At 45.7% G+C, this 19,889-nt stretch overlaps 2 long non-coding RNA genes and 1 pseudogene across 3 annotated transcripts in view; 1 reads left to right on the forward strand and 2 right to left on the reverse strand.

Moving 5' to 3' along the window:
• The window catches only part of LOC309360987 (vomeronasal type-2 receptor 26-like), a 42,818-nt pseudogene extending 26,809 nt beyond the window's left edge, over nt 1-16,009 (forward strand). Inside the window, exons 2-7 of the transcript XR_014173432.1 lie at nt 1,625-2,409; nt 9,491-9,782; nt 10,079-10,888; nt 12,924-13,151; nt 14,211-14,337; nt 14,847-16,009. The product of XR_014173432.1 is annotated as a vomeronasal type-2 receptor 26-like (transcript). The remainder of the gene's footprint in view (nt 1-1,624; nt 2,410-9,490; nt 9,783-10,078; nt 10,889-12,923; nt 13,152-14,210; nt 14,338-14,846) is intronic.
• Nucleotides 1-19,889, reverse strand: part of LOC309361015 — a 47,263-nt gene that overhangs the window by 5,868 nt on the left and 21,506 nt on the right. The window contains exons 4-9 of the long non-coding RNA XR_014164295.1: nt 15,811-15,884; nt 15,590-15,727; nt 14,191-14,365; nt 12,832-13,055; nt 10,772-10,952; nt 3,703-3,825 (exon numbers count right to left, since the gene is read on the reverse strand). This is a non-coding gene — a long non-coding RNA (uncharacterized lncRNA). The remainder of the gene's footprint in view (nt 1-3,702; nt 3,826-10,771; nt 10,953-12,831; nt 13,056-14,190; nt 14,366-15,589; nt 15,728-15,810; nt 15,885-19,889) is intronic.
• Nucleotides 19,380-19,830, reverse strand: LOC309361043. The gene is made up of 2 exons (XR_014164328.1): nt 19,785-19,830; nt 19,380-19,658 (listed from the first exon to the last, which is right to left on the reverse strand). It is a non-coding gene; the product is annotated as an uncharacterized lncRNA (long non-coding RNA).

The following is a 19,889-nucleotide window of genomic DNA, read 5'->3' on the forward strand; positions in this document are numbered from 1 at the left end:
TGCAAGAATCTGGAAGCTTGTGTGTTTTTTTCTCCATTTTTATGATTTTCTGTGACCATTGGGCCACTCTGCTGTTTTTTTAAAAAAAAAATCTGGGTTTGAATTTCTGTGTACTGTACACTTTGTTGATTTTTAAATGTTTTTCTGTCATGTTTAGAAACTTAATTTATTGTTCCTTCAATTTTTGAAATGCTCTTTATAGTATGTGTGACTTTAAAGAGCACTTAAACTCTTGTTGTACCAAATTTGGCTTTGTTTAGACTTTTTTTGACCATAGGAACGCATTAATTGAATTTCAATGCATTCCTATGGGATTTCGTGCTTCGCAAGACGAAAAATTCGCTAGACGAAAAAACTCGTGGAACGAATTAATTTCTTTTTTTTATAGATATAATTTTTTATTGAGATTTTTTCATGCAAATACATATTTAACAAACAAGATAGGTTTTATAACATCTTTTCATTCTACTATGGACTCCCTCACGTCTCCTGCTTCCACTTGCATCATTAAAAGGAGAATTTTTCCAAGCAAATTATCATTTTGTTTATAATCTTAAATCAAATAATTTAGGTTACACTCAAATATAAGATATAATTTGGTGGTAGACAGTTATCTCTACTCTGACATCCTTATTAGCATTCCGCCAAATTACAGTACTTTTGTAGATAAATCTTGAATTTCTTCCAGTCTTCTTCAACCCTTTCCTCTCCCAGGTCACGGATTCTGCCCGTCATCTCGGCTAGTTGCATATAGTCCATCAGCTGCATCTGCCATTCTTCCAGTGTGGGTAGATCTTGAGTTTTCCAGTTCTTAGCATCCTAACTTTTTATCGTTCTTAAACACTTCTTTAATCTGAGCATAGTGTAACCAGTCTCGCACTTTATCTTTCATTTTCTCTAGACTCTGCAATTTCCAATTGTCTCCATCTCTTTCTAATATTTCCCAATATTTTGGCCAATTGGCCTCCATATTGGGTCTTTTTCGGGCCTTAGCTTCCAAGGGTGACAGCCACCTCGGTGTTTTGTTCTCTAATAAGTCTTTATATTTTGTCCAGACATTAAATAATGTTTTTCTGTCATGTTTAGAAACTTAATTTATTGTTCCTTCAATTTTTGAAATGCTCTTTACAGTATGTGTGACTTTAAAGAGCACAAAACTCTTGTTGTACCAAATTTGGCTTTGTTTGGACTTTTTTTTTACCATAGGAACGCATTAATTGAATTTCAATGCATTCCTATGGGATTTCGTGCTTCGCAAGACGAAAAATTCGCTAGACGAAAAAACTCGTGGAACGAATTAATTTCGACTTGCGAGGCACCACTGTATCGCCCTAACCCTGGAGGTCTCAAGGCAGTTCAAAATATAAAACCACAACATATATAATCAAAATAAAAACAACAAGCCAATAATACCCCCCCCCAAAACCCGACATTTTAAAAGGGCTTAGGATGCCTGGGATGCAAGGCTGGGACTCCTTCATCTGGCTGTTGTCCATCCCTGACTCTCCCACCTCTTCTTAAAAACCTCCAATGAATCATAGAATGGGAGACTTGGAAAGGGACCCCAAGGTCCTCTAGTCCAACCCTCTGCAATGCAGGAATCTCAGCTAAAGAATCCCAACAGATGGCCATCCAAACTCTGCTTCAAAACCTCCAAGGAAGGAGAGTCCATGGTTGGATCCAGCTCCTTCTTTGGTGCTTGTGAGCAAAGTTCAGGCCAAACTTCCAACTTCCCAGCACACCCCTTGACTTCTGTCCAACATGTTTTTCTCCAGTTCTGCACCTGCTGCTTGAACCATTCAAGACTCCAGAAAGTTATTGTGCTGAAACTTATTCCACTTAGAATAGTTGAAATTATAGTGATCTCATCTTCTAAAAGCTCAGGAGATGTTTCTGGAAATTGCATGAGCCTCGGAAAGCAACAACAACATGGCAATATTAATTGCGCTGTGACTGGGAAAGAAAAAGTTAGTGCAGAGAATATTTCCTGTGTTGGAGACAGACTGAGTCAAGATGCAGAGCTGGCGAAAGAGGGGTGTGCCTGCCATGTGCTTCCGAGCTCTGAAGGTAGAGTTGAAAACCACCCAGATTGGGAAAGCCCACCCAGTCTGGCCTTGCAAGAGTCTTTGGGTTCTTCTGTTTGCCTCCTTGGCAGGTAAGAGGAGGAGGAGGCAGAGCCAGAATGAGATCCCTGCTCCTTCTGTTGCTGCTTCTGCTGCTCATGATGCCCTTTGGAGTCTGCGGGAACCACAAGGCGAAATGCCCCTTGAATCTGGTCAGGGATGAAACGGATGCTCGCAATTACTACCGGCCTGGACACTTTCTCATCAGTGGGATCATATCTCCGAAACGCCTTCTTAAGGAAACTCCACCCAGCTTTACTCAGACACCCTTTGCCAAGAATGGAATGTATGTAAGATCATATGCGGATGGGTTTCATGGTCCTCCAGTCCTTGTAATGGTTGTAATAGGAAAGAGCCCCTTTCTCAGGTCTGGGGAGCTAAGGGCTGATGTTGCAGGACTGCCCTGCCCTGACCATTGGTCTTGATGGCTGGGGCTGATGGGAGCTGGGGGGTCCAGGAGAAGATTCCACACAAACCTCTCCAATTTCCTTCTTCCCTCTGTCTTCCTAAGTAAAACAATCCTGTACCTATTCCTCTGTGTTGCTTTTAGAAGAATGCAAGAAATCTGGTAGGGGTTCAAAAGGATACACTGAATTTCCCCACCTGCAGGATGCCATGAAACTCAGGCAATTTCCAAGGCTCAAAGGTTTTATTCAATATTATTCCATTTGGACAATTCATAAACTGTCATTAAGGTATGCTACGGTTTTGCAAATGGAATTATAAGAGCCTCTTGGTGACCTTTGGTGGCTGAAGAGCAGGAAAGATGTGCTTTAATTGAAAGGATAAATAAAATAATATGTCAGGGGAGTTCCTTGTAAGTGGACTTAGATCTCTAAAATGCGAAAAGGAATCATTCCTTTTTTGACCACACACAACTGGCCTCATTTCAAAGTATTGAGGTGTTTGAGGTTTCTTCCTAAGCCAGAGGGTGGCATGAAACTCAAGAAATTTCCAAGCTGCTATGCTTATTTTATGTTTATTCTATTTGGGTCATTTGTGAACAACCTTATCACAGTTCTCTTTACACAATGCAATGGGAGACCTACAGCCCAACATGGGGAAATCTGTCTCAGCTACATTAAAGGTTTCCTCCTCCAATTCCAGCACTTTCCCCTTTCTGTCATTTTTTTTAAAAAAAGCAGAAGCGTTTTAAGAAACTCCTGAAAATGGTTGGATTTTTATGGGTGAAGAACAGGAATGATATGCTTCAAATAAAATAATTATGTAAAATAATACAGACCAGGGGGTGTCCTCATTGGTGGAGTCAGCGATGAAAAATATGAGCAAAATTATAAATTTTGCTACACACTCAAACCTGAAAGCCAACAGGCCTCATTTCCAAGTCAAGGGGGACTGAGGTATTTGGTGCTTCCCCTCCTTCAATAAAATTGTCTGTTATCTACCTGTAGTCCAGCACCTTGGAAGGCGCCAAAGACCACTGCAGGAAAAGCAACCTATGGAGCAGCTTCCCAGTATATCTCAAATGTTGAGGGGCACCTTCATTGCTTACTCATAGAACCACAGTAGAATAGAATCATAGAGTTGTAGAGATGGAAGGGACCCGGAGGTATCACACCTGAAGCATCCATGACACATGGTCACCTTCGGAGGGAGTCTGTTCCACTGTTGAACAGCTCTGTGTGCTGTTTGCATCAAAGCTCCTGTCATGGAGCAGAGGTCTCCAAAATTTTGTTCAATGCTAGACAGGAAAAGGGTTGATATTAATGCAAAAGGATGGATGGATGGATAAATATAAATAAATAAATAAATCTATCTGTGATGGGACGATGAGCTGCTTGTGCGTAAAATGCAAGTCCCTCAGAGTTTGATCAGGTTTTCAAACCTCTGCCTGTGACGGAGCCCCTCCAGCATGGCTGCGTCAATCACTAGTAGTATCCGAAAGTGGCTGCTTTCGGAATCGTTTCCAACATAAAAGCTCTTTAACGGAAACACGTCGTCTGGCCTCTCGGCGTGACAGTTTCCGGCGAGGTGTGGGTGTCCCTATAGGAGGTCCTGAGACCTCCCCACTGTTTTCGCTGGAAGCGTCTCTGAGCCATCCCTCCGACTCACTTTCCCTTGGAGTTCTTGCTCGCCCTCTACTGGTTCCCTCTTCCGCTGCTACTCCTCTCTCAACCTCAGTGAGCCTTTGCGCCCCCGGCGCTTTAGATGGCAGTTCCCTGACATCCACCTCCCCTCCAGGGCCCCCTTCACCCCCTCCCGTCTCCTCCCCTACTGGCGGTGAGGAGGTAAAACCCCTGAAAGAACCTCCTTCGTCTTCCGACGTCGCGAACACTTCCCTCCACTTGTTGCTGTTCCTACTCTCTCGGTAATCTTCGTCATCGGAGTCCACTCCCTCTTCCAACTCCGACTCCGCGAACCCTTCCATTTCCTCTTCCTCATCGGTGGTGCCGAAATACTCCCTCCTAAACCTTGCTATCGGCTGAGGTTTCCTCGGGAACCTTTGGTGGAACGTTTCTGTTAAAACCTCGTCATTGACTTCCTCTGCATTCACCCAGGTGTTTTCTGACTCCGGTTCCCCTTCCCACGCCACCAAATACTCCACCTGATTTCCCTTCCACCTGGAATCGAGGATTTCCGCTACATGGTTGCGGCGTTCCCTCTCTTCCAAGGCTGGTCCCCTGACGTACTCCCCTTCACGTCCCCCCCTGTATGGTGACAGTAACGACCTGTGGAACACTGGGTGCAATTTCATGTGGTTGGGTAATCGGAGTTTGAAAGCTACCGGGTTGACCTGCTGAATGACCTCAAAGGGTCCCAATCTTCTGGGCCTCAATTTCTTACAACCCCCTTTGAACGGCAACCCTTGGGTTGACAACCACACTTGATCCCCCACCCTTATGGTTTCACCTTCCCTTCTGTTCTTGTCTGCCTGCTTCTTATATTGTGCCTTAGCCCTTTCTAAGTTGAGCTGGAGCTGATGATGGATCGCTTCCATCTCTTCTACAAAATGTTCAGCCGCTGGGACGCTCCATCTCTCCCCTCCTTCCCCTGGAAATGCCCTGGGGTGACACCCGTAATTAGCCAAAAAGGGACTCATCCCTGTGGACACATTCTCCGCATTATTGTAGGCAAATTCTGCCAACGCCAACTTTTCGACCCAATCGTTCTCTCTGTCATTGACATAACACCTCAGATATTGTTGAAGAATGCCATTTGCTCTTTACGCCTGCCCGTTGGTTTCAGGGTGCCGGGCAGTTGAAAAATTGACTTCCACGTGCAGCAAGCTCATGAGCTTCCTCCAGAACCTGGAAGTAAATTGTTTGCCGCGATCTGAGATCACCCTCAAGGGAGCCCCGTGCAACCTAAAGATGTGTTCTACAAACAACTTCGCTGTTTCTTCCGCTGTGACTGCATGTGAGCATGCTACAAAATGGCACATCTTAGTTAACAGGTCTACTACTACCATGATGGCTGTTTTCCCCTTGGACTTTGGCAGATCCGTCATAAAATCTATTGATATCGCTTCCCAAGGCCGTTCTGGTGTGGGTAATGGTTCTAATAACCCTGCCGGCGCCCTTCTTTCCCCTTTGGCTCGCTGACATTGGTCACACCCTCTTACATACTCCCTTACATCTTCCCTCACCTTAGGCCACCAAAATTCCCTGGTAACCAACCACATGGTCTTGTGTTGTCCAAAATGTCCCGCCGTGGGGCTATCATGCAACTGCTTGAGTACTCTCCCCCTCAATTCACCTTCGGGTATATACAGTGCCCCTTTGTAATACAATGCCCCATTTCTTTCCTCAAAACCTCCGGGGCTCTCGCCCTCCCCCCTGAGACCTCTGAGCTTATCCTGGGCATATTCATCATTTTCCGTTTCCTCTACCAGTTCTCGTTGCCCCACCAGCGCCCCCCCACACACCCAGCGGTCCTCAGGGATGACATGTCTCTCTTCGATCACCCCCTCCCCTTCCCAATACTCTGGTTTGCGTGAGAGCGCGTCCGCCCTGACGTTTTCTGGGCCTGGCACATAACAAATTTCAAAGTTGAATTTGGAGAATTCCTGTGCCCATCTCACTTGTCGTTGGTTGAGCACTCGAGCTGTTCTCCAATACTCTAAATTCTTGTGGTCGGTGCACACTTGCACCTTGTGTTGTGCCCCAATTAATAAATGTCTCCACCTCCGGAATGCTTCGTGAATGGCAAGTAGTTCCCTGTCATACACCGTGTAATTCCTCTCGGATTTATTCAGCTTCCGCGAGAAGAAGGCACACGGTCTCCACTCCGACGCACTCCTCCCCGGTTGAAGAAGGACCGCCCCTACCGCCCGGTCGGATGCATCGGTTTCCACTCTCATGGGTTTTCGTAAATCCACATGCAGAAGTTGTTCTTCCGAGGCGAAAGCCCTTTTCAGTTCTTCAAAGGCTCGATCCGCCTCTACCGTCCAAACAAATTTCTTCTTGCTGCTGAGGCAGTCGGTGATGGGCGCCGTCAAGTGGGCAAAGTTCTTGATGAACTTCCGATAAAAGTTCCCAAACCCCAAGAATCTTTGCACGTCCTTCTTGGTCTTCGGTGTCTTCCATTCCAGTACCGCTTGGACCTTGCCTGGATCCATGGCCAATCCCTTGTCTGACAAGCGGTACCCCAGGAATTCCACCTCCTTGGTATGAAACTGGCACTTCTCCAGTTTCACCCACAGCTGGTGGGCTTGCAGCCTGCCCAACACTTCTCGAACGTCCCTCACATGCTGTTCCTCATCTTCCGAATACACCAACACGTCGTCTAAAAAGGCCACACAATTCTTGTAGAGCAAAGGTCCCAGAACGTGGTTTATAAAAGCTTGAAAACACGCGGAGCCCCCTTGTAGACCGAAGGGCATAACGAGGTATTCAAAGGCTCCCAAAGGGGTAAACATGGTGGTCTTCCATTCATCTCCCTTCCTTATGCGTATCAGATTGTACGCCCCCCGCAGGTCCAGCTTTGTAAAAATCTTTCCCTTCCTTACTCTGGTCAAAATGTCATCAATTCGGGGCATAGGGAAAGCCAGGGGTTCCGACACTGCATTGAGGGCCCTAAAGTCACACACCAGTCTCGGTTTGTCTGTGTTCTTTTTGTCCACAAAAAACACTGGGCTGCCCCCCACCGCTCGGGACTCTCTGATGAAACCTCGCTTCAGGTTTTTGTCAATGAACTCCCTCAGCTCCTGCATCTCCCTGTCTGACATGGCGTACAGCTTGCCTACTGGGAGTTGGGCCCCAGGGAGTAGGTTGATTTGACAGTCAAAGGGTCTATGCGGTGGCAGTTTGTCTGCTTCCCTTTCGCTGAATACGTTGCTCAGATCTGCGTATTGCGGGGGCACCTTCCCTTTGTCCATTACTTCCATCCCGGCTAGGGTGACTCTGTCTCCTCCCGAAACCTTCCCCTCCTTGCAGTGTTCTAGGCAATGCGCTGACCCAAAGGAGACCACCCTCTGATGCCAGCCCACTAGCGGATCGTGTAGCGCCAGCCAGCTCATCCCCAAAATGATGGGCGCTCCTCCCAGGATGGCCACATTAAACGCTATCTGTTCGGTGTGCCTTGCCACCCTCATTATCATCGGGACAGTCTGTTGGCTAACTTCTCCCCCCAACAGCTCTCTGCCGTCAATCGTAGTCACCTGCAAGGGGTTACTTAAAGGGATGGTCTGTATCTGATGCTCAGCTGCAAACTCCTTACTCATGAAATTACAGGAGCTGCCTGAATCCAAAAGCGCCTTGATCTTTAGTGGGTGTCCGTTTGGCAGTTCTAGTAACACCTCTATCACTAAAGCGGGTCTGGGAGGTTCCGGCGTGGGCACTTTCACTGCTCTTTGGCCTGGCTGCTGTGCCCCGACGGTGGCAGCCAGGCGTTGGCTTTTACTTGCTCCTTGCCTTCCTCTTCCTTTCCCCCAACAGCTCCTGCCATCCCTTGCCATTCCTTTCTTTGTGGGCAGACTCTGGCAAAGTGCCCTGGCTGTTGGCAGAGATAACATCTCTTGGCGCTCCTTCCCTCCTTCTTCCGCCCTTCACTGGGATTTGAAACTGCGCGCGCCCGCGCTGTTCCAACTTCCATCGGCTCTGCCGGCGGGAAAGGTGGCTCTGGAATGTCTGGAATGCGGAACTCCCTCCAACGGTCTCCTTTCCCTTCCCGCTTTTCCAAAGCCCTCGCCTCCTGGCGCGCTCCTATGCACAGCGCAGATTTGGTTAACTGATCCATAGACTCCGCCCTGGGCCCCCGGGAAAGCTCATCTTTGACGGTTGAAGAAAGCCCCTCTTCGAAAAGCATTTGGATGGGCTCCGCCGATAGGTCCCACCCCAATTTATGAATCAGCATAGTAAACTCAGTCCAGTACTCACGGACAGATCTGCTTCCTTGCTGGCAAGCCATTAACTGCCTTCGCACCACCCCCTGCTCAATATCGCTGGAAAACATCAGGTCCATGGCACGAAAAAACTTCCTCGTGTCCTTTAGGATCTCATTATTCGCTGCCATCAGGGGTCTAACCCAATCCTTCGCCCCGGATTCGAGATGGCCAATCACAAAAGCCACTCGCGATTCCTCGTCGGGGAAGTCATCAAACTGCAAGTTTAGAGCGTATTGCATCTCTGTTCTAAAGGCATGATAGTTCCTGGGATCCCCCCCGAATTTCTGCACCAATCCTGGCACCTTTCTGGCGAGCGGGGTGGTTTTCTCCTTTCCCTTTTCTGCATCCTGAGCCCTCCTCTCCTCAAGCCTCGCCGTTTGCAGCGCCAACTGGATCTCCAACGCCCTGTACCTTTCTTCCAGGCTTGGACCCCCTCCAGCTGCTCCTGCTCCTCCGGTTCCGGCTGGGTTGCTCATGATGCTTCTCCCTGCACAAGCTGGCTTTCGGTGACTTTCGGATTGCTGTGATGGGACGATGAGCTGCTTGTGCGTAAAATGCAAGTCCCTCAGAGTTTGATCAGGTTTTCAAACCTCTGCCTGTGATGGAGCCCCTCCAGCATGGCTGCGTCAATCACTAGTAGTATCCGAAAGTGGCTGCTTTCGGAATCGTTTCCAACATAAAAGCTCTTTAACGGAAACACGTCGTCTGGCCTCTCGGCGTGACAGTTTCCGGCGAGGTGTGGGTGTCCCTATAGGAGGTCCTGAGACCTCCCCACTGTTTTCGCTGGAAGCGTCTCTGAGCCATCCCTCCGACTCACTTTCCCTTGGAGTTCTTGCTCGCCCTCTACTGGTTCCCTCTTCCGCTGCTACTCCTCTCTCAACCTCAGTGAGCCTTTGCGCCCCCGGCGCTTTAGATGGCAGTTCCCTGACACTATCTAAGCGTTGTGGATCATATAATGTTTCCTTCCTCCCATTAATATGAATATCAGTTTCACTCTTTTTAAAGGATTCATTTATTGCAGGGAGTCAGCTAGGTTCGCCTGGTACATGTTGTCTTTCCTGTTCACCATCCAAGAGATCAACCAGGATCTCAGGATCTTACCCAACATCACCCTGGGCTACAACATCTATGAGAACTATTTCGATGCAAGGATGACTTCGGACGCCATGCTAGAGCTGCTTGCAGGCAGTGGATGCAATATTCCCAATTATCACTGTGGAGAACAGAATCCCCTGCTGGCTGTTCTTGAAAGAAGCAATACTGTCATCTCAAAAGGGATTTCAGCCTTGTCAGGCATCTACAAAATCCCACAGGTAACTAACTAGTGGGGGAGCATGGAGGAACAAAGAATTTCAACTCCATAAGATTCTATTTTCTCTTTGGAGGGGTCAAGTAGGGATATTTTTAAAAATGGGAAAATCCTGAGCTATGGATCCTACATCCCTTTTTCAAAACTGAGCCTTCACCAACTTGTCACCTCCAGATGTTTCAGACTAAAACTCCCATCAGCGTCAGCCAGCAGAGATTTAGATATCAGTCATTACAGATAATTAAATATCTGTTATGCTGAAATTAAAGTAAATTGCTGGTCTTTTGCTTTCCTTGCTAGATCAATCATGGTTTTACTGTCCAGTTTCTCAAAGGTAAAACCCTGTTCCCTTTTGTCTATCGGATGACTCCCAAAGAGGAAAGTCAGTACCAGGGGATTGTTGAATTGCTCCTGCATTTTGGATGGACGTGGATTGGCCTCTTCACTCCAGACAATGACAGTGGAGAAAGATTTCTGAGCGCTGTGAAACCTCTGATGCTCAGCAAAGGGATCTGCATTGCTTTATCAAAAAGAGTACCAGAAAAAGATATAAATCAATTTATCAGGCCTGGGGAACCTTTTTTCCTATGGAGACAAGTTGGGGTATTTCTTTCCTATATAACCACTGCACTGGATATCACGTTATTCGTGGTAGTACACGATATGTATGAGAAAGAAATAGGGGCGAAAGTCTGGATCACAACAGCTTTGCTAGAAAACAGAATTGGCTTTTACCTCCATCCAAATTACTTCCAGCACCTCCATGGTTTTCTGTTCATTGCAATTGAGACTGGAATAAGGATGAGCAAAGGTGGCAAATATAGATTTCAGATCAATTTTGGGGATTATTTCAATCAAGCATTTCAGTGTTCATATTCAAAGCATCTGTTGTCCGTGAAAGGCAGGATAAGATGCAGAGAGGAGGAGAACCTGCAGCCATTGCTCCAAGGGGAGCGTGAGATAGTCCTGTCTCTAGACAGCTATGGCACTTACATCAATGTTCAAGCTGTGGCTCAGGCCTTGCATGCTTCGCTTTCATCGAGATCCCAGAGGAGGCTGATGGTGGAGGAAGGAGAGCAATGGGGACCCCAAAGGCTATAGGCGTGGCAGGTATTTCCTTCCCCCTTTTGCAAACTGCAGTCCACACAGATGCTGATCTTGACTGGGGATAGGTCTGTAAAATATCATAGTTACTATTAGTAATAGTAGCTTAGCTTCCAACATGTCTCCGATGACAATAGGGATGTCCCATCCCATAACGATCATTTTGCTATTTATACCCAGGGCCTTCTTCAGGGGGAACTCGCTGGAACTCAGCTCCAGCACCTCTCAACTGGGTGCCATTTTGACCTTTGGAGGGTGTGTAGTAATAATATTAGTGTTATTCTGTTTATATATCAACTTTCATCTGAAGATCACAGGGTGGTTTGCAGAATAAAAATACAAAATGAGAATAAAAAAAGCAAACGAAAGAAAGAAATCAAGCAAACCGAAAGCACATTAAAATGCCCTGAGATGGTTTTATCCACCCAAATCCTGGTTACAGAATAACTTTCTCGCCTGGCACCTAAAGATTTGTCATAAAGGTGTCCAGGGAGCCTCTCTGGGAGAACATCCCCCAAGTGAGGAGCCACCATAGAAAAGCCCTGTTGTCGTGCTGCCACCCTCCAGATACCTCTATATTATATATATATATATATATATATTATTTAAGGTTTTTTTTCATTTCTTTCCAAGCTCCTGCATAGTTATTTTTAAAAATATTTATGTTCGTATCTGTTATCCATACTCCTAAATATTAAACTTTCTTCTCAATCATCAGTTCTGTCACATTTTCCACCAATACTTTCATTCTACCTTTATTTAGTTTAAAACCTGCTACTTCTCCAACTTGAGAATCTGTTCAAGACCCTTGGTTGGCTAGCCATGGGGTCTTCTACAGTTACCACATAGTCATCTGCAAAGGCCTTGAGTTTATATGCTTTGTAACCTACTGTTGGGACGCGGGTGGCGCTGTGGGTTAAACCAGAGAGCCTAGGACTCAGAAGGTTGGCGGTTCAAATCCCCGCGATGGGGTGAGCTCCCGTTGCTCGGTGCCTGCTCCTGCCAACCTAGCAGTTCGAAAGCACGTCAAAGTGCAAGTGGATAAATAGGTACTGCTCTGGCGGGAAGGTAAACGACGTTGCTCTGGTTCGCCAGAAGTGGCTTAGTCATGCTGGCCACATGACCCGGAAGCCTTACGCCAGCTCCCTCTGCCAATAAAGCGAGATGAGCTTTATAGGGTCTCTAAAACTAAAATAATGATGGTGACTGAGGATATCCCTGTCTTGTCCCTTTCATTATTTTGAATTTTTCTGTTATTACGTTGTTTACTATCATCATAGCCTGTTAGTCAGAATAAATTGAGTCAATTCCTCTAAGGACAGTGGTACCTCGGGTTACAGACGCTTCAGGTTACAGACTCTGGCAACCCAGAAATAGTACCTGGGGTTAAGAACTTTGCTTCAGGATGAGAACAGAAATCGCGCAGCGGCAGCGTAAGGCCCCATTAGCTAAAGTGGTACCTCAGGTTAAGAACAGTGTCAGGTTAAGAACGGACCTCCAGAACAAATTAAGTTCTTAACCTGAGGTACCACTGTAATGACTCTCTGAATTTCATCATCTCTATAGTCTTCTTAGTAGAAGTCCATGAAAAAATGGTCAAAGGACTTCTCTGCGTCTATAAAAATCAACACTGCTTGCTTATCATTTCTAACCTCCTGATCTTCTATTGTATCAATTATATTCCTTATATTCGCCTTCATCTGGCGGCCTGGCAAAAAACCAGCCTGGTCCTGATGAATTAAATCCATTAATAGCACTTTCATGTTGTTTGCCAATAGGTCTGCAAACAGTTTATACTCATTATTTAATAGAGAAATCAGCCTATAATTTTTGACTGATAATAGATCTGTATCTTTTTTCAGAATCAGCGTAATGTAAGTATCTTAAATCTTTTAGTGGTTGTGCCAAATAATCTTTTAATTTCTTATAGTACTTTGCTGATAGCCCACCTGGCCCTGGTGTTTTTCCCATTTTGGCTTGATTAATTGCCTGTTGTAGCTTCCCAGTTTCTTAATGCTGGTGCTTTCCCCTGCCATTCCAGCTTCACCCTTTCTTGAGAGAAATCCGGTGTCTGAATACTTCCAGGGGCAGACTGTGCTTGGATGAGAACTGGGAGGTGCCAGCGGACTTCAATATTATGAACTGGGTGATGTGTCCCAATAAGTCTCGTGCCCTTGTGAAAATTGGGAATATAAGGAGAGGAGCATCTGCTGGCATAAAGTTCACCATTAACCCAGAAGCCATTGAGTGGATCAAGAAATTCAACAAGGTAGGGGGAATAATTGGGAGAGGGGGGCTAGGAGACCCTGATTGTGCTGTTCCTTGAACAACCACTGCAGAATGACCATGTAAAGTTGACTGTCCAATAACAGCTGGAACCACCACTCCTTTCTTCAGCAGCTGAGATAGGAGTGGAATTTGGGATGCTCAAATAAAGATATTGACCTTTCATACACGCAGAAGGATGAAAAGCAATTTATTTTACAAATGATAATTACTGATTTAGTCTATATATTTTTTAATTTGTGAGTAAGCTCACTGGTATTAAATTTGTCTTAATTTGTGGTTGATATGGTGAAATTTGGAAAATCAATTAAAGCAATTTGGCAAAAAAAACCAACTCTCCATTCAGTTGGGCATTGAACAGCAAAGTGCTTTCTCTCTCTCTCTCAGACACACACAAACACAAACATGAACTGTGCGAGAGATTATTCAAATTCTGAAATTTGGGGGAATCACATATCAGACCCATTGGCATTTGCTTTGAAGTTTTTTTAAGAAGGGAAACACGTAAATGGAGAAGAGGAAACAGAGTTCTGTGGCTCAAACCTCAGCTGTACTGAACTAAATCTAAAGCACAAGATATTCTGGTCACCCCAATGGTCAGTGGAGGGTTGAAAGGACCCTGATGAGGGGTCAAGGCTGCATTCCAGAGATCATGTTCTGCAGCTAAAGAGAACTGACCGCATTAAGGGAATGGGGAGATGGCAGGCAACTGGGGATCTTGGCTGCTGGAAACGGCAACTGGGATCTCTCAGGATTCCCTGCCAGACAGACCCCTCCCCAACCTCTATGTGATGTGATGTAGAGCTGTGATGATTTCCTGAATGATTCATTGGGGGCCGCAACTGCAAATCTTTGGGTAGATCAGGGTTTCCCAAACTTGGGTCCCCAGCTGTCTTTGGACTACAGCTCCCATCATCCTGAGCTGGCAAGACCAGTTGTCAGGGATCCCCACCATGCTATAGAGATTGCGTTGAGTGAATTACATACACACAAATACTCCTAACTGATCCTCTTTGTTGCACCTTCTTGTCTTTCTGGTTAGACTGTACCCCGTTCCAGGTGTACAGAAAGATGTCGACCCGGATATGCCAAGGTGGTCCTAGAAGGAAAGCCCATTTGCTGCTATGCTTGTGCTCAGTGTGCAGAAGGGACCTTCTCCGCTCGGGAAGGTGGGTGATTCCAAGGGGGAAGAAATTCCTGAAGAGAGTAAACACAGGACATCCAGGAAGTGAGTTGATAGGAATGACCATAAGGAAGAAATCTCTGGGGTGCAAACTGGGCAGCTGTGAGAGGAATGCCCGCAAAGCATTCCTTTTTTATTTTTTAGACCAAGCCACACAAAAAGGAAATAATGTTGACACTTATCAAAAATAATGGATAGACGATGAAAAGCAGCAAATTACTAACAGCAAAAGCACAATAAAAATAAATACTTCATGTGAAAATTATTACAATATAATCTATGGACCGTTTTGATCTCACTGCTATGAACATTGAATGGAAGCAATGTCTGCATTTTAAAGGTTCAGGCAAAGAGGAATAGGCAGGATCCAAACAATGCAGTTAACAGAAGTGGAGTGGTCACTGCCTCTCAGTTTATCCTAGATCACAATGTTAATAGAGCACAGATCATGAGGGATGTAAGTGATGCTACAGCCATTCTTTTTCTCTTCCCCAGATGCAGAACATTGCACCAAATGCTCAGAAGATCACCATTCAAACAAGGACAGAGATCAATGTGTCCCCAAGATCACCATTTTCCTGACTTATGGAGAATATTTGGGAATTGTTTTAGCTTCCGTTGCCCTCTTCTTGTCCTTAACAGTAGGCATTGTGTTGGGAATCTTCATTACATACAAGGAAACTCCCATAGTCAAAGCCAACAACCGGGACCTCTCCTACATCCTGCTCGTCTCCCTCCTGCTTTCCTTTCTGTCCTCCTTCCTCTTCATCGGGCGCCCAAGGAAAGAGACCTGCCTTCTCCGACAAACAGCCTTCAGCATCATCTTCTCAGTTGCTGTTTCTTCTGTCTTGGCAAAGACCATCACGGTGGTGCTGGCCTTCCTGGCCACAAAGCCTGGCCACAGGGCGAGGAGATGGCTGGGCAAGAGTCTGGCCAACTCCATTGTCATCTCCTGTTCTGGGGGGCAAGTTCTCATCTGCACCATCTGGCTGGGCTCTTCTCCCCCATTCCCAGAGCCTGACATGCGCTCCCAGGTGGAAGAGATCATCCTGCAATGCAACGAAGGGTCTGTGGCCATGTTCTACGTTGCCCTCGGCTACCTGGGCTTCTTGGCTGCCACCTGCTTCACGGTGGCTTTCCTAGCCAGGAAGCTGCCTGGCTCCTTCAACGAAGCCAAGCTGATCACCTTCAGCATGCTGGTCTTCTGCAGTGTTTGGGTGTCTTTTGTGCCCACCTACCTGAGCACCAAGGGCAAGTACATGGTGGCCGTGCAGATCTTCTCTATGTTGGCCTCCAGTGCTGGGCTTCTGGGCTGCATCTTCCTTCCCAAGTGCTACATTATTGTCCTGAGGCCTGATCTGAACACAAAGGAGCACCTGACAACCAGAAATTAAAGGGACATATGATTCTTAAAATATTCCATGTTCCCTATGTCCAGAAGTACATAAAGGAAACACACCTGCTCATCTATGTTGCTTATTCTCCATCTCTGAAAGAGATTGCGTTCATTCTTAGCCCAGGTTTTGTGTAGTCCTGTTGACATGAACAGTAAGATGGGAGGAAATGTTTTGTATGCGGTATCATTTACAAGTGCACTTCATCTCATTTCGTTCTCCTAAATTTTGTATATCAATAAACTGAGAAATTAATTTAAATTATCTCCCGTAGTCTGTTGGTTTAATTTCTGTATCGCTTAAGCTCTGCTCCCTGTTCCAAAGAGTAGCAGCTGACCTTAGCCAAGCCTTGACTGAAAAGCGGTTCTATGTAGATGTTAAACAATGTGGGGACAGGATCGAGCCCTGTGGAACCCCACATTCAAGGCTCCCGGAGCTGAAAAACATTCCCCAGGTAACACCGTCTGGAAATGACCATCCAAGTAGGACTGGAACCACCGCAAAGCGCTGCCACCCACCCCTCGCTCGGAGAGGCACTCAAGAAGGATACCATGGTCAATGGTACTGAAAGCCGGTGAGACGTTGAGAAGAATGAACAGGGATATGTTTCTCTCTCTCAACAGAGGTTACCATACTGGATGACCAAAGCAGTTTCTGTGCCAAAACCAGGCCTAAACCCCACTTGAAATCCATTACCAAGACAAGACCAAGGAAGTCCAGCACTTCCACTGCCTCCCCTGCAGATGTGAAGGAGAAATAGAGCGGAGTGTTGTCAGCATAATTCTGATAACATACTCCAAACCTCCGGATAACCGCACCCAGTGGCTTCATGTAGATGTTAAACAATGTGGGGGAGAAGAAGAAGAAGAAGAAGAAGAAGAGGAGGAGGAGGAGGAGGAGGAGGAGGAGGAGGAGGAGGAGGAGGAAGAAGAAGATTTTATTTATATCCCGCCCTCCCCAGCCGAAGCTGGGCTAAGAGCGGCTAACAATAAAAGTAACACAGAATTCTAAAATCAATTCATTCTAAAATCAATTCAAAATCAACTTAATGGCACCATTGGGCTAGAGTTCTGTGGGGATTACCAAAGGAGGGGGTCAGACTGTGCCCTGGTTGAACAACTCCGTCTTGCAGGCCCTGCAGAAAGATGTCAAGTCCCGCAGGGCCCTGGTCTCTTGCGACAGAGCGTTCCACCAGATCGGGGCCACAGCCGAAAAAGCCCTGGCTCTGGTTGAGGCCAGCCTAACCTCCCTGTGGCCTGGGACCTCCAAGATGTTTTTGTTTGAAGACCATAAGGTCCTCCATGGGACATACCAGGAGAGGCGGCCCTGTAGATACGAGGGACCTAGGCCCTATAGGGCTTTAAAGGTTAAGCCAGCATCTTAAACCTGATCCTACATATTACTATTGAAGGGGCCATTAGAATATTGTTCTCTATATGATCCCAAATCCCTATATGGTATTCTATTCTGCAAATCTATATAAAGGGGGCGCACCCTGACTGGGTGTGCAGGTTGCGTACTTATCGCCCTGTACCTTTGTTCTGCATATGCACTTCAAATAAAATCCTGTTAATAACCTGCAAGGACGTTTTGCCGCTTTGTGTGAATCTGTGCTTCGGGGACCCAATAGCAGATGTGGTTGGTCCTTCACTATTATTCAACTACCAGACTTTTAGAAGACATCTGAAGGCAGCCCTATTTAGGGAAGCTTTCAATGTTTGATGTATTACAGCATTTTAATATTTTTTTGGAAGCTGTCCAGAGTGGCTGGGGAAGCCCAGCCAGATGGGCGGGGTATAAATAAATTATTATTATATTATTATTATTATTATTATTATTATTATTATTATTATTATCCAGTACTCTACTGGGAGCCAGTGCCCTGTGGATAGGATTGAGCCCTGTGAAACTCCACATTCAAGGTTCCCGGGCCTGAAAAACATTCCCCAACTAACACCGTCTGGAAACGATGTCAGACCTAAACTGACGCGTAAATTAATAATGCAGAGTTTTTAATTGACTTTACTGAGTTAAAATAAACTTCTTCCTAAACAACATGGTTCCTAACAGTTTGACTGAGATTCCACACTGCTCAGAATGAGGCAGACTGACTCTGACTGAAACCTAACAGAGAAGACGGAGAGAAAATGGCTGCCAAGTCCCATTGCCAGAGCGACTCAGGCCTGGAGAACCTGACTAGGTCCAAATGACTGGGCAGTCCCAGCACTTCCCAGCCTGCTTGGCTGCTTCGGCTCTCAGGTGTCTTGGTCACAAAAACCCCACTTGAAACGGATCCAGAAAATCCGTTTCTTTCAAAAGCGCCTGGATCTGGTCCAGAACCTTGCTCAGGAAAGGGAGATGAGAAACTGGCCGGCGGTTAGTTAGGTTTTCTGAATGCAACCACAACAGCTAGAGCTTTATACACACGGAAGTGGAAAGAGGGAGAATTCCCCACCAAGGAGGAATAAGGGCTTATGAAGCTGGTGGAATATGCTGAAATGGAGAAATTCCCTGCTAAACTAAGAGGACATAAGGAAGAATTGTTCAAGGAAGAATGGAGACCATTCTTATATTATCTGTCATACTAACATCCAGACATGAAGTCAAAGGCAGGATTTGAAATATAAGCAGAGGATTACTGATATACGACTTCGGGGCTTAGATAACTTATACATGTTTTTAAAAACAGCTGATAAAAAGGAGTAATAAAACAAACATCAAGAGGGGTGGGGAGTCAAGAAGCAATTATGTATTTAGTTGTTTTAAAAAACCACTCTGTAGTGTTTAGACAATTGTTTTGGAATATCTTTGGAGACTTAATAAAAAATATTTTTTTAAAAATAATTTTAATAAATATAGCATCCACCCAGATTCTTAGGAAGTTAATACAATTTCAGTCCGTTTTGTTCTTTTAACTTTTTTAATGTTCTGAAGTAAGTTCGTAAACTTTTTTTCTGAATGTCCTGCCTTATCTTAAAATAAAGTGCTTTAGGGGTTATTGGCCTAATCAAGTGCTGCATGGATTTTATAAATCAGGTTAAATAAATAAATAAGAATAAATAAATTGATAAAGAATAATAAAGCTGCTAAAATGGTAGCCTGGCTTCTGCGCAGGCAATTTGTTTATAAGTAGATACTAATGTTAAGAACATGTCTAAGATGTACAGAGTAGAGAAGTTTCTGCTCAAAGACGAGGAGCAAGTTGGCTCCATGTGCAACAGAAGCTCTCCTTCCCCATAACATGTCGAAGGGGAAGGGAAATGTTAAGTTGTGGGTCAAGATAACAGACGACACATGTCAAAGGGGAAGGGGCGTCTAAGGCTCAGGACAACCTTTCTCCTCTCATCCAACCCCAGAGAGCTTCCCTCTGTTGGAGAAGCCTTTCAAAGATGGGGTGGAAATTCACTTGAAGTGGCTTTGAAGCCACCAAGGCACTACTTCCCTTCAGGGAGAGAACCAGAAGGGAGCGGCAGGAATCAAGCAGCCCAGACCCACCCCAAGTGGCCAGAGGGTGGGCTTGAGAAACCCCTCCCCATCGCAGGCTCCACCAGTCTCTGTCTCTAGCAGCCTCCAGGAAACAAGATCTCACCATCTTGTATCCCATTCCCAGTAATGAGGGTGGCATTTCTCAGCATTCTCCATTGATTGATTTTTATTTATTCATATTTATTCCTTTATTTATTGATGTACTGAATCTATATATCGCCCTATCCCTGGAGGTCTCAAGGAGGTTCACAGAACAAAATCAAAATATAAAACCACAACATATATAATCAAAATAAAAACAACAAGCCAATAATACCCCCCCCAAACCCCCACATTTTAAAAGGGCTTAGGATGCCTGGGATGCAAGGCTGGGACTCCTTCATCTGGCTGTTGTCCATCCCTGACTGTCCCACCTCTTCTTAAAAACCTCCAATGAATCATAGAATGGGAGACTTGGAAAGGGACCCCAAGGTCCTCTAGTCCAACCCTCTGCAATGCAGGAATCTCAGCTAAAGAATCCCAACAGATGGCCATCCAAACTCTGCTTAAAAACCTCCAAGGAAGGAGAGTCCATGGTTGGATCCAGCTCCTTCTTTGGTCCTTGTGAGCAAAGTTCAGGCCAAACTTCCAACTCCCAAACACTCCCCTTGACTTCTGT

This window comes from Podarcis melisellensis (assembly GCF_964234715.1).
Source record: "Podarcis melisellensis genome assembly, chromosome: 18".
Lineage (NCBI taxonomy): Eukaryota > Metazoa > Chordata > Lepidosauria > Squamata > Lacertidae > Podarcis > Podarcis melisellensis.